The sequence below is a fragment of the Protopterus annectens genome, chromosome 9.part0, assembly GCF_019279795.1.
Source record: "Protopterus annectens isolate FY-2018-M chromosome 9.part0, PAN1.0, whole genome shotgun sequence".
Lineage (NCBI taxonomy): Eukaryota > Metazoa > Chordata > Ceratodontiformes > Protopteridae > Protopterus > Protopterus annectens.
The window spans coordinates 1,471,398,487-1,471,425,499 of NC_056743.1; positions in this window are offsets into that span (position 1 = coordinate 1,471,398,487).

The following is a 27,013-nucleotide window of genomic DNA, read 5'->3' on the forward strand; positions in this document are numbered from 1 at the left end:
AGATCATTTTATGCATAGGAATAAAATTTGTATCTTCCAAGAAATATGGATCCATGTTGAGTCACTGAAAGCAGTTTTGGCAAATGTAAAAACAACCACAACAATAAATGTACATATATATTTATACGTGTGTATGTGTGTGTGTGTGTGTGTGTGTGTGTGTGTGTGTGTGTGTGTGTGTGTGTGTGTGTATAGAGGTTCAAAACTCCATATTGGGGGTGTAGAGGCCAAAGTTCTCCTGCAAATATTTTACAAGTCTTACAATGAGTTTCATTGTTCACTATGATGGGTAGGATTGTGATTATTATGTCATAATTGTTTGAACATTGGAGTGTTGAATACTAGTTTGGTAAACTTTTTTCGTTTTGGCAAAAGTAAAACCTGGAAAATGTATGTTTGCTTCAGGCATAAATTCATGGTAAAGCGTTAATAAATATATGGAGATCAGAGTTGCTGTTCAGGCTATCTTTTATCATGAACATGCTGTAAAAATAGTTTCACTTTTTTTTCTTTTCCAGTCCTCCTCTGGTCATTCTATTTACCTGTTTGCTCCCTTTGGCTAAGAGCCCTGAATCTCATTTGTTCCCTGAAGGCAAGGTGCACGTGTACCTGTAATGGTGTTGTTATATGTGGGGATGACTATTTTTTTTAAGCTCTGGCTCCCCTATACATGCTCATTAGCATCCAAGACATTGGTGTGCAATGTGCCTTTGTGATGCACATCATTAGTATGTGTGATGTGATCTACTAGCCCTGATCCCCTTGTAGACAAGTACTTACGTATGACCCCTCCTCAACAGTGGGATTGCATCATGGAGAGGGTGCACAAATACCTTGCACCTGAAGCGACGTGAGCAGACTTAAGTATAATCATTCCTGTCCTCCTCTTGCTAGCTCCACTATCATTTCTTTCCTCCCATTGACAGCTCTATCATCATTCCCTCACCACACTAACTCCACCATCATTCCTTTACACCCAATACCTGCTCCAAAATTATTCCTTTATTCCCAATGACAGCTCCGTCATCATTCCTTTTCTCCCATTGTCATTTCTATCATTATTCCTTTCCTCTCAATGCCAGCTCCATCATCATTCCTTTCCTCCCAATGCCAGCTCCCCCATTGCTAGCTCCAACAGGAGCTTGAGCTACTAGTCAAACCTGGGTTGCATGGTTCATACTCAGTGTTTTATCCCTCTACACCAATGGAACTAATGACCTGATGTAAACATGTTTTCATCCAAACACTGATTACATATATATATATATCTATATCTATATATATATATATATATATATATATATATATACTGCATTCTTCTCCCTTTGCAATTTTTCTCCCTTTGCAATTTTACTTAGGGTAAAAAACACAGCAGAGGTATAAACAGAGAAAGTTGCTTAATGATATACATTGGAAGTAAATCTGAAGTTCACATCTGATTTAGCTCTAGCTAGCATTATTTCTGCCTATCGAATATCATTTTATTTACCATGTTGCTATTATGAATACATTTCATTTTTTCCAGAATACTGTCATACAATGCTCTCTGTTACATAGCAGTACATATTTACTGACAATAATATGTTATCAATATTTGTTTTAGCAACATTTGTCACTATTATTTTATCATAATTTCATTCTCCTCTGTCATAAATTTATCTTCTTCTGGAGATGTTTCCAAGCATTCAGAATAGCATCTCTGTAGACCTTCTGGACTTGTTTTGGTGAGCTGAACAGATCTTTTGGTTATGTTTTCCACTTGGGGTGGTCTGGTACCAGCAATCTTGCCACACACTAGCATTATTTCACTTTGATCATCTATTCCTTTTGGATCAAAGGTCTGGTCTGCAGTCATTCTAACGTATGGGCTTGTGTTCATCTGTAAAGCACATCATTCTTGATCCTTTTCATTGGGTGAAAGTCTTATTTGCCATCCTTCTTGGAGTAAAACATCAGTTTTTATTAAGTTCTGCCAGATACAAAAAAGTCAATAGTTATCAGATGTCTTTCTATTCATAAGTTGCAGCATTCATAACATGAGGGAGTCGGCCGCAGGTTATCCTGAATGTCTGGCCAATATACAAAAGTCTAAAGCTGCTGTCAGGTACGTGCGACTTCACACATAAGTCCCCATCCAACCTCGGCCATAAAGTGACATTGGGTATAAAGCAGATGTCAGTATGTGCCATCCTCAGAACTTTTCTGCTGCCAGTCTGAATGCCATCGCTGGTCATTTGCTCAATGGTGAAGCTGTTGATTGGAAGTCAGATAAGTGCCCCATTTGTTTTTATTCTTTATTTTTTTTATGCTACTGTTATTTTGCTGAGGTTACATGTCAGCTAGGAAAGGCAAGTGTCAATGTGGAAAGCAAATTCCACATAAGGATTTCCAGGACCTGTGTCATTTTTGTTTAGGCCCTAGCTACAACCATACCTCCTGTACTATTTGGAAAGCCTTTTTTTCAAAGACCCTTTGTAGCCATCTGTCTTCCCTCAATTTATATTTAGAGAACCAACGCCTTAAGCATTTAGCTCACAATGCCATGGAAGATATGTTGGGTCCTTTAGGGGAATCTATTCTAAAAAAGGCCAAGAAATTTAGGCCTGAGGTCTCTGCTGCTCCTCTAATTCTATATGTCTCTCCTTAGCCCTATGTTGGCCCTGAGACCTGTTCAGAATAAAGCAGTGATTCTTCTGCAGGTACTCACAGAATTCCACAAATCCTTTCATGTGAAGACATCCCAAGCAACATTATCAAATGTAGACTTATGTCAGGTCCCTCAACTTTTCACTGTATGATGTTCCACTAAAGAAAAAGCAGAAAACAAAACATTCTTCTTCTTCTCAGGAACATTCTGATGACTGGCAAACCTTTTCTTCTTCTTTTTCTTAATGCCTTTACGGCCTTTAGGCAGTCTACAAGGGTCTCTCTCCCTTCTCCTTCCCTTTCTCCAGTTTTTCCTCAAAAAAAGAATTACGATTGAAGATTCTTCAGATGAAGATGACTCCTCTGGCGATGAGTCTCTGGCATATTCTGCCCAGATTTCCTCTCCATTGTGGCATGCTTCCCCAGAGGAGGAATCAAATAGTACAGAATAACCCAGGGAGGATATAACATTTGGTGAGACCATTGTGAAGATGAGAGAATGTTGTTTTTAAGTGGGATTACTCTCAGGTTTCTGAGGTGCAAAAAAACATACAGATGGAGTCCCCTTCCCCATCTGCAGTGCCTCCAGTGTTACCAGCTTTCTTAGATGGTTTCTCTGCTGCTTCTAAGTGCCCAGACTCACAACCTCCTGTTCCTAAAAGGCCAGATATATCTTACAAAGTGCCAGAAGACTGCAAGTTTTTATTAAGTGCCCTCCTGCAGATCCAGCTACAGTCTCAGTGGCTGCTTATAAGCCCTCAGAACTTTTGCCTTCAACTTCCCTTCTCCCCTCAGATAAGGAGAGCAAAGCTATGAAAAGGTTGAGGAAAAGTGTACATTTTGGCCACTATTGACTTTAGGGCCATAAACTACCAAACACATATGACAACATATATCTTAGCCCTCCTTTCTCAAGCCACTCAGCTCATTTTGGAGCTTCCAGAGTCAGACATTAAGTCTCAGCTTTCTTCCATTTTCAGTTCCTCTGCTCAAGTGACACATCATTCCATTAAATGCAGCTATGATGCAGTTGAAGTATCTGCCAGAGCTTCTGCATCTGCCTCTGTCCTGAGGAAGTACTCTTAGCTGAGACTTCAGTCACTACCAGATGATATCAAAGCTAAAATTATGGATGCTCCACTAGATTCCAAGGCTTTGTTTGAATCTGCAGCTGCAGAACTCTTTATGTCCTTGCAAGAACAGGGCAAGGTGCTCCAGGACCTCAAACATATTTTTGTGTCACCAATTCCAAAATATTTAAGGAACTATCCTTCCAAAACTTGCTTTGTAAGAAAGCAATCCAGACCTTCTTCATCCAAGAGTAAAAGAAGTGCCAGAAAACCTTACACTGGAAAGACATCTTCTACTACTCCTCCTGGTCAGAAACAGCCTTTTCTAAACAAGCCAGATAGTCTGTGACTGCCAGCCTCTTTGCAGCCAGACCACACTATCCTTACATCTTTCCCTGTCTTTCCCTGCTTGGAAACCAGTCACCCAAGAAATTCTACAAGAACAAAACTTAAGGGCCTGTAGTCAGTACACAGACGTGGTTTGTAAGCCTGACAGTATTCCTACTAGCTCTGTGCTGGGTATGCAATTCAATCAACAACTAGAGTCGGATAACAGCTCTTTTTTGGATGGTCTAACAGCATACCAATATCCAGTAATTATTATGAATAAAGCATGTGACTTTAAAGTGTACAATTATTCATCTGTTAATATTAGTGCAGAAACTGTTGAATTTTTTTCTAAGGGTCTTACCTTCGTACCATCTCAACCTATTAACTTAGTAAACACTATTATAGACATCAAAATGTTTACTAGGAAATTGAACTTTAAGTTAATATTTGATAACTTGTTAAATACTGTGAACCATGACAAGTTTTATACCTCTAGTACATTCAATCCACCTTTGGTCCCGTTATTGCAGACCTTTGAACAAATGTGTGAATTGGATATTCGACACATGGTTAACAATATGTATAGGTACAAGACCTCTCACAACATGAGTAAGGAAGAACGTGAATTTTTAGTATTCATTAAAACTCAGGGTTTACGTTTCTGTAAACCAGATAAGGGAAGAGGACTAGTAGTCTTTGACAATCTAGACTACCAAGATCGGATGTGTAAACTATTGAATACCAACTTGTACGATGTAAGTTCATGTTCTGAAGTGAATAAAGCTTACAACTTGATTAAAAGCTGCATTGAAGACCTATTCATTGAGGGTAGAGTTGAAAAACATGTCTACAACTACTTGCTAACTCCTTACCCTAGATACCCTTGTATTTTTGGTATCCCTAAGATACACAAGAACTTGGTCGACCCCCCTTTGAGACCATTGGTTGATGGTCGGGGTTCTCCCACGTATTCTTGTGCCAAAGTTATAGACGCAATACTTCAAAAATATTTAGTATACGAGACCCAAATCTGTAAAGACTCATGGTCATTTTTGAAGAAGATTGAAGCTATTGAATTTAATGCTAATTTCAACTTCCTCACTATCGATGTGAAGGATCTTTATACGTGTATCCCACACACGACAGCTATTGAATGGGTCGAAGTAATGCTTAACAAACATAAAGCTCCAGCCGTAGAGATCAGACTGGTTACAGAATTGATTGACTTAGTATTGTCTAATAATTTCTTCATGTTTCAGGACCAATTCTACCTCCAAAAAGTGGGAGTTGCCATGGGGTCTCTCTGTGGCGTTAGTGTCGCTAACTTTGTCATGGCACATTGGGAGTCCGAATATGTATTTAACAAAAATAACAACGACCTTTGCGACTCATTAGTCCTGTATACACGCTATTTGGATGATATTTTCATTCTGATTAATGGCGATGAAAGTATAAGTGTAAACTTAGCAGATTACTTTAACACTACTACACAATTCTTGCAGTTTACACATACATTTAGTACCAACAAAATAGCATATTTAGACATATACTTGGTTAAAATGTATGAATTAAATAGCTATATAGCTAAAATCTACAGGAAAACCGTGTACTCTAATACATTCCTTCACTTCTCAAGTAATCACCCTGCACATCAGAAGAGGTCAGTTATTAAGGGCCAATTGGTGAGAGCTTCAAGAATGATCACCTTAGAGGCTGACTTTCTTGATGAATGCTCCCTTCTTAGGAGTATGTTTATCCAACGAGGCTATCCAGAATCCCTATTTGATAACTTAATCAATGAGGTCAGAATAAAGAGAACAGATAAAATATATCTACCACTTCTAAATGTTAAAAATGTCTCTATTGAGCCTGCCAATGGTAGTGGAAAGGACCCCCTGCCTTTTGATGTTAGTCTACAGTGTAGGCAGGTCAAAGACAATGATACAAATTTCATCACCACTTTCTCAACATACAGTTCTTTGTGTATTAGTATATTGAAAAAGAACTGGGAACTATTTAAAATCAATAGTAATATTTACAATAAATTATGTGAGTTCCCTAGAGTTACTTTTAGAAGAGGGCGGAATTTGAAAGCTATTTTAGAACAGACGAGCACCTTTACCACCCGCTGTAATGGTATGACTAAATGTGAATGTTGCAACTACTCCAAATTTGTGGACATGACTAACAACTTTACCATTAATGGTACACAATACAAAATTAGAGATAGATTTAACTGTAATTCCAGCTTTGTTGTATATCTTGCTAAGTGTAAGCTGTGCCCTGCTTTTTATGTGGGCAAAACGGAGTGGAGGCTCCATGAAAGGATATACGAACATCAATATGCAACTAAGAAACAGAAGTTGGAAAACGCTCTGGCAAAACATTCTTATACCAACAAAGAGCATACTTTTAAATTCATTATTATAGACCAAGTAAAGGTCGATAGTAGGGGGGCCTAGACCTTTGAAATTAGAAGAATTGGAACTAAACTGGCAGGTTAGACTTAATGCCTGTTACCCACCAGGCTTGAATGAAACCTTCTATTATTAGCATCTTAAGACTGAAAAGTCTGAAGAAATGAATGTACAATAGTGTAAGGTACTAGATAGTTCCATATCAAGGGTCTATGCTAGCATAGTAAACACCTATCGACACAAATGGATTACTGAATTTTTGTACTGTAAGTACCTAGTTTAAAGTATAACTGGTTTTATAAGTCACAGTATGAAATAGCTGACATTTTTTCATAGCTGTATTACTAACAGTTGTCCTTACAGCATAAATGCATTTAATAATTAGAATTTATAGTTCTTGTAGACAACTTAGTATTTACAAGGCTGCTGCAGTATCTAGTTAAGTTTTGTATTTGTTATGTGTGCTTAGCACTTTTTTTGACTTTGTTATGTATGTTTTTTTACTGTGCCTTTAAGAGTATCAATTTGAACAATTAACGATCAGCTGTGCCTATAAAAGGAGGTTTTAATGTTCAAGTTTAAGTTTCTGATGAAGTATTCCATATTAAAGCAGACAAAAAGCGCTTAAATAAATATTTTAAATAAATCACGGTTTCCTTTGCTGCTTATGTGGAGATTCCTACTACCTGTTTTTACAGTTTGAGTGGATTTAATCAGTTGTTCTTTCATTTGGGAAGATACTAACATGCTGGACTTGGCTTTTCATTTCTCAGTCTGTTTGTTGTTTTTCTTGTGTTTTACCTATGACTCCTCCTTTGGCTTCAAGATTGGAAGTAAAACTTCTCTTAAAAGGTGTCCTTTATATTAGATCACCAAATAAACCAGTTTTTCTTCCTTGGGATCTAAATTTTGTCTTAGAAGAACATGTTTTGCTTCATTTTGAGCCAGTAGTTTCCTCTTGTCTCCAGCATTGCACTTGGAAGACAGTGCTTCTTTAGGCTATCACTTCAGCCAGAAAGGTTTCAGAACAGCAGGCCCTTATGGCTTCCTCTCCCTTTACTGTTTTCCATAAGGATAAGGTTTTCCCATGTACCAATCCCACCTTTATGCCCAAGGTGGCGAATAACTTTTCACTTAACCAATCCATTAATTTGTCTACTTTCATTTCTTCTCCACAATTTTCTAGTGAGATGATTTTCACAACTTGGATGTGCATAGACGACTTAAATTTTACTTGGATAAAACCAAGTCTATCAGAAAATCTGATCACCTCTTCATTTGTTTTCATCCCAGGGCTCTGGGCAAGCCTGTTTCCAAGCAGATAATTTCCGCTTGGATTTCTAAGGCTATTTCCCTTTGTTATGTGTTTCATGGAGAAAAAGACCTGTACTGATTGGCTAGACAGAGGGACCGAGCTAGGAAAGATGTGCAGCAGGTAAGGGTGATAAAGGATAATAAGGGAAATGTACTCGCAAGCGAGGAGAATGTGTTGAACAGATGGAAAGAGTACTTTGAGGGGCTGATGAATGAAGAGAATGAGAGAGAGAGAAGGTTGGATGATGTGGGGATAGTGAATCAGGAAGTGCAAAGGATTAGCAAGGCAGAAGTAAGGATAGCTATGAAGACAATGAAGAATGGAAAGGCTGTTGGTCCAGATGACATACCTGTGGAAGCTTGGAGGTGTTTAGGAGAAATGGCCGTGGAATTTTTAACCAGATTGTTTAATGAAATCTTGGAAAGTATGAAGATGCCTGAGGAGTGGAGAAAATGTGTTCTGGTACTGATTTTTAAGACTAAGGGTGATGTGCAGAGCTGTAGTAACTACAGAGGGATACAATTGATTAGTCACAGCATGAAATTATGGGAAATAGTAGTTGAAGCTAGGTTAAAAGGGGAGTTGATGATTAGTGATCAGCAGTATGATTTCATGCCAGGAAAGAGCACTACAGATGTGATGTTTGCTCTGAGAATGTTGATGGAGAAGTACAGAGAAGGTCAGAAGGAGTTGCATTGTGCCTTTGTGAACTTAGAGAAAGCATATGACAGGGTGCCTAGAGAGGAGTGGTGGTATTGTATGAGGAAGTCAAAAGTGGCAGAGAAGTATGTAAGAGTGGTACAGGATATGTACAAGGGTGGTGTGACAGCAGCGAGATCTGCAGTGGGAGTGACAGATGTGTTTATGGTGGAGGTGGGATTACATCAAAAATCAGCTCTGAGCCCTTTCTTATTTGCACTGGTGATGGACAGGTTGACAGACGAGATCAGACAGGAGTCCCTGCGGTCTATGATGTTTGCAGATGACATTGTGATATATAGTGAGAGTAGGGAACAGGTTGAGGAGACCCTGGAGAAGTGGAGATTTGCTCTAGAGAGGAGAGCAATGAAGGTCAGCTGGACTAAGACAGAATATATGTGTGTGAATGAGAGGGAGGATAGAGGAATGGTGAGGATGCAGGGAGTAGAGTTGGTGAAGGTGGCTGAGTTTAAATACTTGGGATCAACAGTTCAGAGTAATGGCAAGTGTGGAAGAGAGGTGAGGAAGAGAGTATGGGCAGGGTGGAGTGGGTGGAAAAGAGTGTCAGGAGTGATTTGTGACAGGTGAGTACCAGTAAGAGTGAAAGGGAAGGTCTACAAGAGGGTAGGGAGACCAGCTATGTTATATGGGTTGGAGACAGTGGCACTAACAAAAAGACAAGAGTCAGAGCTGGATGTGGCAGAGTTAAAGATGCTAAGATGTGCACTGGGTGTGATGAGGGTAGACAGGATTAGGAATAAGTACATTAGAGGATCAGCTCAGTTTGGACAGTTTGGAGACAAAGCCAGAGAGGCGAAATTGTATTGGTTTGGACATGTGCTGAGGAGGGATGCTGGGTATATTAGGAAAAGGATGCTAAGGATGAAGCTGCCAGGTAAGAGGAAAAGAGGAAGGCCTAAGATAAGGTTTATGGATGTGGTTAGAGAGGACATGCAGGTGGCTGGTGTGACAGAGCAAGATGCAGAGGACAGGAAGAAATTGGAACAGGTGATCCACTGTGGCGACCCCTAACAGGAAAAGCTGAAAGAAAAAGAAGAAGAAGGAGAAGAAGAAGATCTGTTTCATGGAAAAAACATAGCATCTCCAATTAAGGCTCATTCTACTAGAGCCGTGTCTTCTACAGGTGCGTTTTTCAAGGTTCTGGATACTTCCTCTATCCTGGAAGCAGCAACTTGGTCTTCTGTCCATACTTTCACTAAACATTACATATATCTAGAGCTACAGCTGGTTTTGCCAGGGCTATTCTTCAGGTGTTTGTAGAGAGGGCTACTGTCTTTCCTCCCCCTCTTTCCTCTGCATGAGCTTTGGCATTTTCCCTCATGTTATGAATACTATCACATATGAACAGAGGGACATAAAATAGTTGTATAAAATCTTACCATAACCACAGATGTCCTTTTCTTCTATATGTTGCAGTATTCTATCCCTCCCCCCTTCCCCCTGATGCTTGCTTGATTTCTGGATATTTGTTTATCTCAGTTTTTCTTAGGCTGGTGTTCTTCCAGGGGAGTTTTGAGGACAGTATGTGCCAATATTTGATTTATACCCAATTGGACGGGGACTTATGTGCGATGTCACATGTACATGACAGTAGCTTTAGTCTTTTGTATATTAGCCAGACGTTCGGTACAGCCTGTGGCCGGTTCCCTGATGTTATGAGTACTGCAACATATAGAAAAGAAGGACATCTATAGTTACGGTAAGATTTTACACAACTATTTTTTTCTGTTATCATCATATATATTTTGTTGGGTTTTTTCAAACCTTTACTGGCTGGCCATTGCCTTGAGACCATTGATTCATTGTAAAATAACCAAAAAGACTCGATTTCAAAAATCATTTTTATCAAATAAATATCACTTTCTTCTCAACTAATTCAGTGAAACTTCTGTAGATACCAAGCGATGATACTGACATTTCTTATATGCAACTTCAAAAGTCACTTGACAAAAATTTCTAATACATGAAGGAATAAGATTGTGGGATTTAATTATTTATCAGTATAGGTTCTGTTTTTAAAATCCCTTGTCTTTATTACAAAAAAACCCAGTAGGTGATTAACTAAAATGTGTAACTCAATTAAAACATGCCCCTGAAGGAGAAAACTGAATGATTATAAACCAATGTATGTATAGGCTAGATGTGTTATAACATAGTACAGTGATTCCACCAGGCAAATGCCATTTTGCATTTTCGTTTTATTTTTGGCTAACATAGATTAGTTTTACATTGATTGTATCACTACTTTAATATGAGGTATAGAATATATGTAAACCTTGAGGCAACTTTTCAGAATTTCAGAACAGCCCTACCATGATCCTTTTTCTGTCTATTCATTTAGAAAAGTTGCTCAAAGTATACACATAGTGTACACCTTGTATTAACCTGTATAAATCTCCACCGCAGTTTTTTTTTTTTCAAAAGCAGTAGTAGCTTAAAGGTACAACATAAAAATTATCTATTTTGGCCAGAAATAAAATCAAAATGCAAAATGGCAATCAAAATAGAAAGGTTTTCAATGAGTAAATGGTTCAGTCCAAATGCTGCGCTAAAGATGATATTAATCACAGGTGTACAGGATCTCTTTTAACTCTGCCTTTCAGAATTGCATCATCCAGTGAGCCTAATGGATACAAAGTCCTTTATATAAAAGTCTTTTCTGACTAAAACCTCCATGGGTGACATGTTGTTCAAGTGCACATGCACAGCATCTTCATTTTTCTCGGTTTGCATAATTACCAGACGAAAGCAATGAGTGAGAAGGTCACTGAAAAACCAATCAGTAAAAACAAAATGAAAATCCAGCAAAGCTAGAACTTCCACTGAGTGACCTCCCAAACCTCTTGTATCAAAGTCACATGGGATATACACAAATGATCTTTATGAACATTAGGTGCTTCAGCCAATTGGTGATTCTGAATGCCCATGACTTGTTTCATCGTTTTACTGGACAATTTCAGGCCAATAAAGCCAAACCCCACTAGCTGTGGATATGCATATTTTGGCCTTGTTATGACCTCATCAGCACAGCACAAGCAGACTGTTTGACTAAGCGTAAGAAACACAGGCTGTTATACCCAGCTGATGTCCATTATCCTTAAGGTCACTGCAGAAATATCCCAAACAACAAACTAAAGCAATGAGTGAGAAGGTCACTGAAAAAAATAATCAGAAAAACAAAATGAAAATCCAGCAAAGCTAGAACTTCCACTGAGTGACCTCCCAAACCTCTTGTATCTGAGGCACATGGGATATATGGAAATGATCCTTATGAACATCAGGTGTTTCAGCTAATTGGTGATTCTGAATGCTCATGACTTGTTTTGTCATTTTACTGGACAATTTCAGGCTAATAAAGCCAAACCCCACTAAAAAAATGTGGGTTTGATAAAGGGTTTGAAATTAGACAATGCTTATTTAAATCAATGTCTTACATTAAACATTGTATGATTTTTTAAGGCAGCTATGGGCATTGAGCTAAATGAACCAGCACAACTTGAGTTCAACCAGTTATTTAATCAATTTGGTTTTGACTACATGAAGTTATTAATTAAGAAAAATGATGAATGACTATGCATTTTGATAAATGAAGTGGAAACGTTGAATAATGTCATAATCAACGATTTATTATACACACAATGGGTGAAATTACATTTAAAACAGTATGACATTGATAAAAAGGCACATACCATTTATAATAAAAAATGTAGAAAGATAAGGAGGAACGTAGAGCATTCTAAAAAGGATATTGTATACCCTTGGACGGTAAACAAGGATAATACAGGTAACAACAGTAGTAACACAGATAGAGAAAGTGACATTAATTCTGGTACTGTTGAGACCAATGAATGTTATCAAAGGTATAATGCAAATTTTCATGGGGGGTGGAAGCAGCAGCATCATATGAAATGGAAGAAGGATTGGAAATGGAAGCAAAACAGGCTACATGGGACACATTGGGAATATGTGGACCGGAGGTGGGAGGAGAACAAAAGGCAGTGGTAAACTTAGTTAATGGTAATGTTAACAACTCTGATATCATTGTGTCTGATGGAATAGTGAACAGTTTAAATGACTTTAAAATATATGACTATACTAATTTAACATTGAGTACTGAAGATTTCAAGTTATTATCAAAGGGGATGAAATATATTCCAAAAACTGGATTTCATTTAGTGGATTGTTTAAAGGAAATAAAACTTTTTTTGAGAAAAAATTATTTAGCTATTCAATTTCAAGACAACACCAAATCTGAAGGTAAGGGTGGTTTAAAAAGAAAAAGTACGTATCTACCTGTTACTCACCCTAGTGGTGCAGTGTATGAGAGAATGGTGACTAAGGAAATTTATTGTTTGCAGAATTACTTAAAACACACAAGAATTAGGTATAATTTATCTGGCAATGAGGCAAGTACTTTGAGGCAACTTAAGGATGACCACAACATTAGGGTCATGAAAACTGACAGGGGGGGGGGGGGTAGTGATATATGATGCTCTGGAGTATGATACAAAAATTTTTGAGATTTTACAAACATCTGGGAATTATGAAACAGTGTCTGTTAATGAAATACATGTTGCATACGGGTGCATTGACATATATTTAGAGGAATTTCTTTTGGATAATCGCATAACCACTGAAGTTTATAATTTCCTTAAGGTTGAATATCCTATTATGGCTACAACTGTAGGCATACCCAAGATCCATAAGAGCATCACCAACCCAACCTTTCGGCCCATTGTATCAGGAAGCCATTCCAAAACATTTTCATTGGGGGTGGCTGTTGACAAGTGGTTAAAGCACATCTATGGAACAATTCCACACATGGTAAAAGATTTGTGAAAATTTTTAAGTAGTCTCATTCCCACTGTTTGAAAGGAAGGGCTTTATTACATCATTATAGATGTCATAGATTTATTTTCTTGTATTCCCAAGCAGTTAGGACTAGATGGGTTTTGCAATAGTATTAGGCAGTATGCCCATTTAGAATAGGAATTTGTCACCCTTATCATTGAGTGTATATCAATGGTGCTTGACAACAACTTTATTTACTTAGAAGGTGAGTATTATCGGCAAACCAGGGGTGTAGCCATGGGGGCAGCTTGTGCCCCCATGTTCGTAAACTTGGTTATGTTTGGGAGAACCAACACATCTTCAAGAGTAAATATTACAAGCACATACGACATTACTCCAGGTTTTTGGATGACATTTTTGTTTTGTGGGATGGTCCCTATGAATTATTTGAAGAATTTATGAAATATATTAATAATTCTACTAAATTATTACGATTCACTTACACTTGCAACTCTGGGGGTATTGCATACTTAGACACATATAGATCTAATACTAACTGTGGATTAAAATCTAATATATATAGAAAGGAAACTTTTTCTAACAGTTATTTAGAATATGCTAGTAACCACCCAAGAAAATTAATGAGGAATATTTTTAAGGGGCAATGTATACAAGCAGCCCAAATGACCTCACAATACCCAGACATGCTTAAGGAAATGGAATTTATTTGGACTTTGTTTAGGTAGAGGGGATACCCCTTACACATGTTAGATGACATTAAGAGGTATGTCATTAGTGAATGGCCGTGATTACTGGAATTTGGCAATCTTTTGGTATTGAGATGGGCCCTTTAGGGGTGAGAGGGGGTGAAGTTGGCACTAAATCCATCTGCCAGGTATTGGCAATATCCTTGAGATCAGTATATTTAATGCCATTCTGTTGTAGTTCAGAGCAGATCTGAGCATTGCCATTTAGATTCTTGACATAACTATAGAAGGGTCTATATTAAAACGTCAAAGTGTCAAAACTTCGAACGTTATAACGTCGAATCCAAAACAGTGAACGCTGAAAACAGCAAAGCTGCAGAACACCGAGTTCTTTCCCAGGGAAAGAATTCGGTTGGCCGTTTCTGTGGCTTCGTTGTTTTCAGCGCTGTGGTGGAAAGTTACGGGTGGGGTTCAGGTAAGTGTGCAATTGTGTGGATGTTAAGGTTAGGACATGGGTTAGATGAGTTAGGGTTAGGGCGCAGGTCAGGTAAGTGTGCGATAGGGACAGACTTTAGGGTTAGGGACAGGTTAGGTGAGTTAGGGCATGGCTCAGTTGAGTGTGCGATAGTGACAGACTTTAGGGTTAGGGGCGGGTTAAGTGAGTTAGGGTTAGGGCGTGGGTTAGGTGAGTGTGCGATAGTGATGGACCTTAGGGTTAGGATTTGGGTTAAGGTAAGTGGATAGATAGTAGTGTATGTACAGTTTAATGTGGGGTTAGAGGTAAGATTTTAACTGTATGTGTGTGGATTGCTGTTTTTTTGGTGTGCTTGTGTTGTGTGTGTGTTTCTCTTTCCCAGGGAAAAACTTTGCTGTTCTGAGCTTTTGATGATATCATATTTCGAGATTCCAAGTTCGACCTTATGGGGTTCGATGTTTTGGCATTTTGATAATATGATATAGACCCCTATAGAATGACTTGTGGTTGTCTTTGGAATCTTTGGCAATTTTATTTTCGTAACTAGCTTTGGAGGATTTTATGAGGGATCTCAGCTTCTTGATTAGGCTGGTAAGGGAGTTTTTTGCATCCTGGGATTTTCCTCTTTTCTGCAACAGTTTCTTCCTTCTGTTGTATAGTTTGTTTATGGCAGGGGACCACCAGATTGGCTTCCTTTTTTGGAGGAGAGTGTCTTGGTTCTATTTTTGATGGCACGATTCATGCACAAGTGGATGTGCTCGTACAGTGCCTTAGTGTAGGATTCAGCAGTCGAACTTTTAGATCCCATCTGCATGGGTGTCATGAAGTTTGTCACTTCTGACTTGAGTAGCATGAAGTTGGCTTTGGAGAAGTTTTTTGGAGGTTTCCTTACTGGGGGGTGGGGGTGGGATTTGGATGTCAAGGGTGATTTGCTTATGGTCAGACCTGACCAATGAGTGGGTATCCACTGGTGTGGAGCATCTATATCCCATGTTGGTAATGACAAGGTCTAGGATATTGGAGCCCCTGGTGGGACAATGTATTACTTGACCCAGGGCGTTGGAATTTATGAATTCCAAAAACCATTGGGAAAAGGTGTTGGTACCCGAGTAGTTTTCCCAGTTAATGGCAGGGTAGTTGAAATCACCCAGTATTAGGGTGTTTGGTTGTATCTTAATATTTTCCAGTATGTTTAGAAAGGTGTAGTGAGAATCTTGGGGCATGCTGGGGATCTGTAGCAAGCTACAATTTGGATTTCAGTCTTACCTAGTGTTAGTTGCACCTGGAGAATTTCAGATGAATTGTGTTGGGCAACTAGCCTGGAGGTGTGAATATCCTTGGTGAATATAAACACTCCTCCACCTTTAGTGCTTCGGTCTTGGTTTGGTGGCTGAAAAGTGTGATAAGACTTGTAGCCTGGTATCGCAGGGGTGCTCTCTGGAGCCTTGAACCAGGTCTCAGTTACTGCACAGATATCGTTGTTCTCCATTTTTAGGAGTGCCTCGAGAGAGTGCATTTTGAGGTTTAGACTTCTAGGATTGAGTATCATTACTTTCAAATTTTGCATGCTTGTATCTGTTACGGTGGTGGTTTTGTCCTTTGAACCTTGCCTAAAAAAAGGCACTATAGGGGTGGCAAGAGCTTTATCCAGTAACCTGAATCCCAAGGGTGACAGGTGCAGACCATCTCTGGCAAAGCATCATGGTTTGTCAATCATGTCTTCCCAGGCAGACAGATACTGGATCCCCTTTGAATGACACCAGAAGCTTAGTCAGTTGCTGAAGTCAATCATTTTTGTCCTTATACTGTGGTATCATTCTGGGCAAAGGCAGGATGCTACTCAGGACTAGGGTCATACCTGCCTGGGCCACATGATCTGAGAGCTCTTCCATGTCTCTTTTCATGTAGTCCAGGGAGGTATGTCTCAAGTCATTCACTCCAACATGGACAATGACAGAGTTGTATTTGTACTTGTTGTGGAGTGACTTAAGTGCATGCGTTATGTGATGGATCCTGGCACCCGACAGGCAGCTGATTGTAATTTTCTCCTTGTTCAGCCTAGTGAGTGGGACATCAGTGTGCCTAACTATACAGTCACCTATGACTAAAATGGTGGGTACATTGTCTTCCCTTAGGGGCTGTTGTTGGGTTGCACACTGGTGTTGTGAGCTATGTGTCACTTTTGTTGTGACTGGTGTTTGTTTGAGTTTTAGCTTCAGAGGTCCTTGTTGCTTGGGCAGGTTAATGTTAAGGGCCTCTGCATATGTGGGTTTAGTGTTGCTATGTGTGGGTGTTGATGGTGTGGGTTTTGAAGGGCTATGTGTTGCTTGAGGTGTAGTGCAGGTGTTAACCTTCTCCTCTTGACTGTCTAGCACAACCTTGGCTGGAGAGAGATTTGCTTCCAGTTTGGCTATGTAAGTGCATCTCTCACAGGTTGTAGTGTTGGGTGGTAGGAGGAGGGGGTTGTCTGTGTACATGAGGCAGTTGCTGCATTGCCCCAGTATGCCCAGATTCACCAGGTGGACAAGAGAAATCACCGGAAGCTGACCCTTGGACATGCCTGTTTAGGTGCTTTTTTTATAAAGTACAAGAGCTGTTTTCCCTTACCTTTGTAAGGTACTTTTGCAATTATAGGCTGTTTAGTGCCTACGATTAATTTCTCCTTATTGACAACAAGAGTTGAGTGCTTGTATCAGTTTAAGGCTTCCTAGTGCTTTCCAGCAGGTTTTAGCGCAAGTGCTAGTCACAGAGGTTCAGATTTTAGTGCTACTACTGAGAAACCAGCTAGTTCTAAGGGGCAATTTGAAGAGCAGACTTTCTGGCACCTGGAATAGTTTAACCATAGCCCCGCGGTGCTGCACAATGCAAAGAATGTGCAAACACATGCGTTTTTAAGCCATAAAGTTGAAAGGGATAGAAATCAGCCCCAAAAGGCTAATAAAATTACAATTTCAGAGCTGGAAACCACTCCTCTAGTGTTAGATAGACTGTACAATGCTCACCTCTCCCACTGGTAAGCAGTAGGACTTCCCTCTACCACAGCAAGGTCTGGATAGCTCTGAACACAGAAAATAAAGTCTGAGACCAGCAAAGCCTGGGATCTGGACTATACTAGCTAGGAAAGGTGGGAAACAAGCAAACAAGATAGTATTTTTTTGTTTTTTTTTTGTTTTATTTTTGGTTAAAACAGCCTAAACAATGCAATAATACAGTAAATAAACACAGAAAAGGCTAATGCAGTAAATGCAATTAAAACTTCACAAAATTAGCAATTTAAAACTTTTTAAATGAAGCAAGGCAAGTGTACAACTGAAAAACGATTTAAGAGGCAGTAATACAGTAGAATAAGCAGCTAGTCTACATATACAAAGAAGTCTATATGTACAGAAAAGCAGCTAAAACACACAAACAATTCTGATGCAGTGCATTTTATTGCAGACAATGACATAAGGAATGTGGTGGGATCATCACCATTATTTGTTTACAAAATGGAAAGTAATTTAAAAAGGAACTTGGAACAGAATTGTGTTAAGATGCTGCATGATAAAAAACATACTAGGAAATGTGGGCATTGTAGGTAATGCTATGATATATTTGAGGATGAGGGTGTTGTCCTTGAAAATGTTAACAAAACTAAGATCACTTTTATGCAGGGAAATTGTAACTCGAAATATGTTGTATACATGGCCAAGTACATGGCTTGTCCATGTTATTATATAGGCAAAACAGAGAGATGCCTCAAAAAAAGAATATACGACCACATGTACAACATTAAAAAGAAGAACAGGACTAATGCCCTTTATAGGCATTTGGAAAAGAAGGGGGACAGACACATCTTTAAGTTTGCAATTCTTAAACAAATTAAAATGGGTCCGGAGGGGTAAGAATAAAGCAATGCTGGGTTATAAGGAGACTATGTGACAACTGTTAACTGACGCTTTAAATACACCGGGTCTGAATGACCATATTGCAATTAAGCCTATCTTACAGTTGCAAGAATAGGTAGTAACTGTGTTCGAATGTTTAGTTTAATATTCTGTTTAATATACTGTTTAACATTATTACAGGCAGCAGGATGCTATATGGGCATATTATATCTAGGAATGACCTATTTTGATAGAAGAGTTTATACATATTTTTTGGTATGTGCACTATTTCTACATGACATATAATGCCAGGATTTGTATTAGATTCAACAGTACATATTGATACATCAATGTATTTTAATATATCATTTTAATACTTCAGTATATAATATTTTTGAGTGAATGTATTGTAAAACATTTTTTATATATACTGAGTTTTTTTAGACTATTAATGCAGTACAAATCAATGTAATAACTGGGAATATGTTATGTCATTTTTAAGTGGACGTGCTTGGCCCTTTAAATGAGTTAATTTTGGTGCCTAAAAAATTAATATAAAAACACTAATTAGTTAATTAAATTTATTCTGATGGTCCACATTATTGTGGATGAAAGTGCTTAATCGATTGTGTTTTATAATAAAGAAGATTTAATTTTTAAGTGCGGGTGCTACTATATTCACCAGTGGAGTCCATTGACATTTTGACGTGATTGTGTTATACAGTCGTTTCTATCATGGGTGTATATATGTGTGGTGGGGGGCATGTTGCATAACACTGTCATCATGTAACAACAATGTTAATGATATTGGTGCTATCTTTGAGTACCCAGCGTAAACACTAAATTTGGTAGCTTCAGGTGATAATGCAGTTTTACATTTAAGATAAACTGATATTTACAAACAAGTACTTCTTGTTTGGTCAATCAGTCTTAGCCACTTGAAGCATGTAGTCTTTCTCAAAGTCAGCCTCAGTAAATGGATTCCCAGCTTTAGCTATCTTTTCACAAAGCACGTAACTTGCCAGAATTGCTGAATTAACTAACATTTTACTTTTATGCAACAGATTTTGTAGTGCAGTCATACAGGTTTTTACCTGTGATACCATCTCAGCCCTTTGCTCACCTCTGTATTTTGTATGCATATCATCATGTTGGTTTAAACTGTATTCCTTCATGACAATAACTTTCTCAATGTAGATCAAGTGGACTGCACTTCCATTAAAGTAAAATAAAAAAAATAGTCAACATTCCACTTATGCAATGGTCGGTGCTCAAGATCAACTTTTCTTTTTAAAACTGTTCCTTTGTGTGGCTATAATCGGTTAGCTGGAGAAATGCAAAGATATGTGAAAAGAAGAAAAATTATAGAAGACACCCACTTTTATCTTTACTGAATCCCCTTCCCACCAAAAAAAGTTAACAGTACAGGAAGGAAAATTAAATCATAGAATCCACCGTCATAATAAAACACTGACACTAGGTAAAATGACTACTATATGATAGTTTAGTTTCTGTTCCAGTGTAGGCAGAAAAAAATCTGAATATCACTCTTGGCAGAAGCAGTGAAGATTAGTGTAAGCATGAAAAATTAACCATATAAACCACCACTGTTTCAATACAGAGAGAGAAAACAAAGGAATATCATTCTTACATGAAAAAACAAAGATCAGTGCCAGCAGGAAAATCCTGACAGTGTGTAGGCAGAAAAAAGTACCCATACAAATAACAAAAAAAAGCAGTTTATTGTTTTACTTATATTTAGCCATGACAATGGATATTTATGTCAACAAATACAGCTACATAAATAGCATGTTGCCAGTGCAGTGAATTGTTCTATTCAGCAATTATAATCTTAGGATGGTAACCACAGGAGCACATCCCCACACACATATACAAAGCAATTAAATGAACTGTGCTATTCATGTTTAATACATCCATTACAGTTATAATGTTAGACAAGCAATCACAAATGTAGCCCCCTCTTGAAAACACTCACACACACACACACACACACACACACACACACACACACACACACACACACACACACACACGCACGCACGCACACACACACACACACACACCTGAGGCACCTACCAATCAACATAGTTAAATAAACAGTGAGCTGCGATGACTTCACTGATGAGCTAATCTCTTTTCATTCATTTCCTAATATTGTCACAGGGAGCCCAACAGACAGTCATGGTACAGTGGCCATATGTGATATAATGTTGTCTTCTCAAAATTCCATTTCTGTCAACGACTGCATACAAAACTAAAAATCTTTCACACAGGCTGGTATAACAGAGACCCCAGTACACACATGCATGTATATATGCACATACAAAGACACATACACATGCATGCACATTCACACACACACACACATACAGATATACACACACACACACAGCTTTTTCACATATAAAAGTAATACATGAAGGTATGCTGACGTGCTTAAAACACTATTTTTGCTAATGAACTGTTACAAAAATAAACAACTTTCTCACATAACTTGAATCAGGTATGCATGCAGTCTCACAGACACACACACACACACACACACACACACACACACACACACACACACACACACACACACACAATCTCAGACTTTGCCATGCACCCATATACATTTACCCTTCCACAAACAAACTCCTATGCAATTGATCACACTCATGGAGACACTCACCCATACACACTCTGTAACAGACAGACAGATTTACTGACTGACACTAGCACACACACACAGACACGCACATACACACTGCTACCAGACTATGAATTCTCTACCTAAACTTCATATTGAGACCACCTGAGCAGACATACTCTTTACACACATTCATGCAGCCTTATTTATGCACATACATGTCCATGTACATACATACATTATCATCCACATTAATCTCTCTCCACACCATATCTTTTTTGAACTTACCTGAACTGCAAGAGCTTCCATAAGAGTGAAAGGCTAACTATTTTGTTTTTACTGCTGTCACCTTCTTTATCAATAGTGGAATTTCACCCTTCTAAGTGATTCTCAGAATCACTTGTCCACAGAAGCTGTGAACTGCTGATATTTCCATGGAAGACCTCATGGCCAGTTAGCATTATCCACAACTCTGGTCTGTCATATTATCATTCAGCTCTGTCAGCAAGACCACCCTCTGCTCTGAGGCCCTATAGCAGGAAAACCTCAGCTTAGGGCAGTCTATGACTTGTCAAAGGCTTAGGGCAATGTGTATATCTGCTGAGCTAAGGCTTTGTTATCACACTAAGTCTTTCTGAATCATAACCATAGTCTCACATTAAAAGTAAGAATAAAAATTTCAGAAAAAATACACAAAATTAGTATGTAAAGAACAACGTCACAATGTGTTTACTGTTAAATGATAACTGTAAGAAAACATTACTATGTACTGTTTGGTGCAAGATAAAAACATTGATATGAAGGCATATGCAGTGATAAAAGTGTATGATATTTCATAGAAACTGTTTCAGTCTGTATCCAGTGAAATCATCATCAGCTACCTAAATCACAGCCAACTACATTAAGCATCATTTATTTGTTTACTTATTTCCATTTGGTAGCAAGTTAAGTACATTAGTTTGAAGACCCTCTTCAGAAACAAATTAGGCCATGAGTAAAGTAAACGTATACATAAGGTAAAAATAAACATTTACATATTGTACATACTGTGGAAAGCTATATCATGTACAGACTTTCAATATTTTGGAGAGAGTTTGTCAGTACTGGGCTAGATTTTGGTTGCAATGTGCCATGAAATGCAGAACGAACATCTGTCTTTAGCCATGATGAAGGGAAAAGGTGACTTATTCTGTGCTTGATTAACTAGTTACAAAAGCTTTTTTTTAATTTGGAAACAGATTAAATTGGTGAGTTAATAACTGCTGAATGAGATAAAGTAATTGAAATTAGTGGCAGAAATTGATGCTTTAGTGTTCTGAGAAGAGCATAGTACACTGAGAGGTATTACAGTCACCTTTGTGATGAATCTAAATATTTGACCAAAGTTCTGTAAGGACAACTTCTGCCATGTTTGATGGAAGAGATAGATGAGCATGAGATAAAGCTATTTTAACCAGCCCCATGGAGCAGACTGAAGGAGTTTCAGTATGAAAAAGGTACAGTTGTAGTTGTCTGCATGGTCTTTTACTGATCAAGTCACTCTCATAGCAACATTCAGTCCCAACTCCAGTCTGACTTTCATAGCTCCATCAATGGCTTATAAACCATAAATTACTTCTCAACCCCTCCAAAACCAAAACTATGTTTTTTGGAACTGTTCAGAAAATTCTTTAAGCACCAGACTCTTTAACTATCTTTGGCTTATGCAATCATACCACAGAAACAGTCTTCACCTTCAAATACCTATGATTATTGCTTGACCAATCTCTGAACTTCCGTTTTTATACAGACAGAATGAGAGCAAAAATAAACTCCCTCCTGTTATTGGACCAAATGATCTCTCCTTTTCTATCTCAACCAACCAGAGCAGCCATCAGCATATGAACTACCCATTTTTGCATCTGCCTCCATGAAGAACACAACATTCTAGACAATCTCCAACAGCATATACTGATTCATTACAAAATCACTCCTCAGTGAGCATCACTGTATCACCCTAGGAAAACCTAGACCATGCCTGAAATGGAAAAATATTGATCAGTGCAATACCCTTGTATGAAATATAAACAAACAGATAAATAAATGGATTTACTAAATGCTATCAAGAAGTTGTATTGCATGATGAAGTTATAAAATAAGTAATGATAAAATACTCATCAAGGCTTATTTGTGTATAACTGGTTACTGTTGGTTTGAGATTTACACTTTCCACTTTCCAAAGAAATTTGAAAAAAAAAGTCTTAAGCGATTTAAAAATGGTGGTGTGTCTTAATGATTTATTAGTCACAGGAGCCTCAAATTATCAATACCAAGTCATAGAAAATACCACAGAGACTGTAAGTATATAGATTAAAAATAAAACATGGTCAAATATGAGTTAGGCAAACCACAAACTCAGTATTTGAGGTATGCATGGAATAAAAATGATATTTCTTTCTTCCTTTCTTTTTTTTTTTTTTTTTTTTTGACGAGAAGGCCTCCCAGCATTTATGGAAAAAAAAAGATACAAGCATTCTAGGCTTAGTAAAGTACCATGGAAAGTTTGTCCCTAATTGAATTACAACTCTGGTGCACTTGTATAAATCATTTAAAAAACAGATTCCATGGCAGTACAAGCATCAGGAACAGAGTGATTTTAAGAGGTATAAACAATTATTAAAGTGTGACAAAGTACTGCTATATTATGATCAGCGGATATTTATTATGTACGTGGTATTGAAGTGATTTCAAAATACTATGCCTACTCTTAAGGACTGTCATTGCTTATGCATCTTGAATCTTTTTCCCTTCAAAAGGGTATGTTTTAATATAAATAAATAAGCTATGCCTTTAATTGTCAGAATAAAAATTCCATCAGCACATGTGGGATAAAAGTTTTAAGTTGGATGACAGACTGTAAAGTATTATTGGCCCTTTTCGGGGAATATAAAGATCTGTCTACCATGATAACTACATACACACCTAAAGAGGAACTATTATTATATCTGCCTGTGATTGTCAGATTGAGCTGAAATTCAGTGGCACATGGAAACATTTCCAACCTCTCAATAATCTCATTACTAGAACTGTCTATCTTGATAACAGAGAAAATAATAGGATAGAGTATTGTTTTCAAGAAATTCTAGTAAAGGCTGACTCAGTAGCTGAAATGACTTGAACTAATTCAGAACATTCCAAAGTATTAAGTTATACAGTAGAAAGGTTGCCTCATCAGGTATACAAAAGTTTGAATTATCTGTGGAATAAAGGTTGCGCTGTCCGGAAATTAGAGCAGTTTAGAATAGCTGCATCTGGTCATTGTGGAACTGTAAAAAAATAAACCCCATAGCTCATAAATGTGTTTGGTAGCCAAAGCCAGATGCTGAAACGGAATGCATATGTATGGAATAATCCATGGCAGATCACTCAATGTATCATATTCGGGTTACCTTTGAGACGTGAAAGTATAAGGTTGCAAGTGTATTCATGGACTGACAACTGAAGAAATAGGTCTAGTATTATATACAGTGAATGGATGGACACCATTGTCAATTATGAAACTCATAAAGTTCAACTGAGAAAGTTAGTGTCTCTGGATACAAAAAAAATATCTCAGAGATGGTACGTCTATTTTAATGAAGTTGTATGCAGTGACAATAAATCTTTACTTAGTGAATTATGATGTTTACCAAATATATAAATGACCCTGGCATCGGAATTTGAAAATTATTTGAGTCTCAAGCCTTTGGATTCATTTTGCATGGTTTGCCTCCTAGGGTGTACTCTGATATGACAGTCATCCCTGAACTGATATGTTTAGCAATGTGTCTAAAGCTGAAAAGGGGTTGGGGGTTATCTGGTATACTGAGTCTTGTTATTCTGCTGTGTGCTACCTTGACACATCCATAAAGGTGAGGTCATGCAGCAGTTTAAAATGTGATTGTGCATGACAGCAGTGTTTAGTTAGTAAAGAGCATATAAATAACATGTCTAATCACATGGTGCATTCTTTGTTGCTACAAAAGATTAAGCATTACAAAGCAAGTACTGTATACTAAACTTTAGTCACTAACCAAACAAGCAGGGTAGTGTAATGCAGACAAACTGTACAGAAAATAAACTAGAAATTTTTTACTTCATTGCAAAAACTTTTATAATTCAACAAGCAAGTCTTCAAATCAGCTGATGATTAAGCAGTGGTAGAGCCAATCAACTGGTAGTATGTCTTTAACTGTATCTTCTTCTTCTCTTTGGCTGTTCCCATGTCACCACAGCGGATAATCTGTTTCCATTTCTTCCTGTCCTCTGCATCTTGCTCTATCACACCAACCACCTGCATCTCCTCTCTCACCACACCTATAAACCTTATCTTAGGCCTTCCTCCTTTCCTTTTCACACTCCTAACCTTCCTCCTCTCTTCCTGTCTTCTGGCATGCCTTCCCCCTCTTCTTCTCCTTCAGTCAGCAGTAGCCCAATTTCCACCAACACCCTGTTGGCTAACAGTAATGATGGCAGTCATTGTTAACACGGGCCTCGATTGATCTGGTATAGAAATCTGTATTGTTGTCCCCATATGTCATTTGACAAAAGTTTTAAACCGGATGTCCTTCCTGACGTAACCCTCCCCACTTATCGGGGCTTGGGACCAGCATGAAGAAATGCACTGGCTTGTGCATCATCATCTGTCTATATATACTCTGACATATTTTAAGAGTTAATATATATGGGGGGGGGGGGGGGTCACATCCTGAAATAATTTAGATCAATTGTCATTTAACCACACTTTATTAATATTTGACTGACATTCTGTCCATGCAGAGTTTTTCACTAAGTTTTCTTTCATCTGTTGACATTGTGTATCATTATCTGGCTTTAATACATCCATCTGAAATAAGGGTTTATACTTAGCAATAACATTGTTGGAATGATGCAAGTGGTTGCATGCAGGACATTATGGTAAATGAACAAATATTGTCATCTTTTGCCACAAGTGCTTACAATCCCTATTCTTGGCTTTCAAAGGCAATTGAAATGTATATGTAAAGCTTTTGGCCAGTGCTTTTGTGAGTGGGTGATGATAAAGAAAGGTGAAATGCTTAATTTCAGTTTTAATATCTTGCTTTGTTTTTAGATGAACTCTGAGTCACGATCGCTAACAATTTGTTGCAGTAGTAATGCTGTCCTTGCAAATTAACACATAATACCATGCCAGACATTGTCAGTTGGACACATATTATTTCTGTCCACTTTCAATGTACATCCACTTCAGATAGAAACTTTGAGCTTCTGCAAAGTCAGGAAGCATGTACTACCCTGCTGCAGATATAATTTCAAAGGGCAAAGGAAGGCAAACAGTAATTCGGCTTGGACTTTATGATGTCTAGTGCAGCTTCTGGTTGTCTTCACTCTCTTTATAAATACCAGAGTGCAGTAAAACATTCTAGGCGAGGGATTTCATTTTGAATTTTTCAGGTATTGCTTACATACTCTGGCCAGCCCTATGACATATAACCTGGTTAGGCTGTCTACTCTGGGACCTCATAACAAATGTTGTTGACATGGAGATGTAGCCTGTTACTAATACCAAAACAGAGGAACAGCTAATGATCATCCAAAGGACACACCTTCACTACTAATCCAGCTATACCTGTGACAGTACTGGATCACTCCTGTTTTCTCTATGCAAAGTACCATTCATCACAGACAACTTGCACAATAAATAACGTGCAGCATATATCACCATTGGATTCCCCTGGTTGGGTCTTAAGGCTTTTCATATGGCAGCTGTAATAGTCCACTGACATATCTATGTTGCTTTACTTTCTTTTGATCAATGCTCTAACAATATCCCCCTACAAACAGAGTCACTGTTCCAATCAATCTGCAGTCATTGTGGAGTATCCAAGATTCATCTGAAAATAATTAGCAATGGTTGATAATCTGTAGCCAGTAAACATTTTTTGCATGTGGATATTGATTACAGTTTCTTGCTCCCTAGACACGGCCAAAGGTCCTCTATCTAAATAGACATGGGGGGGTTAATAAAG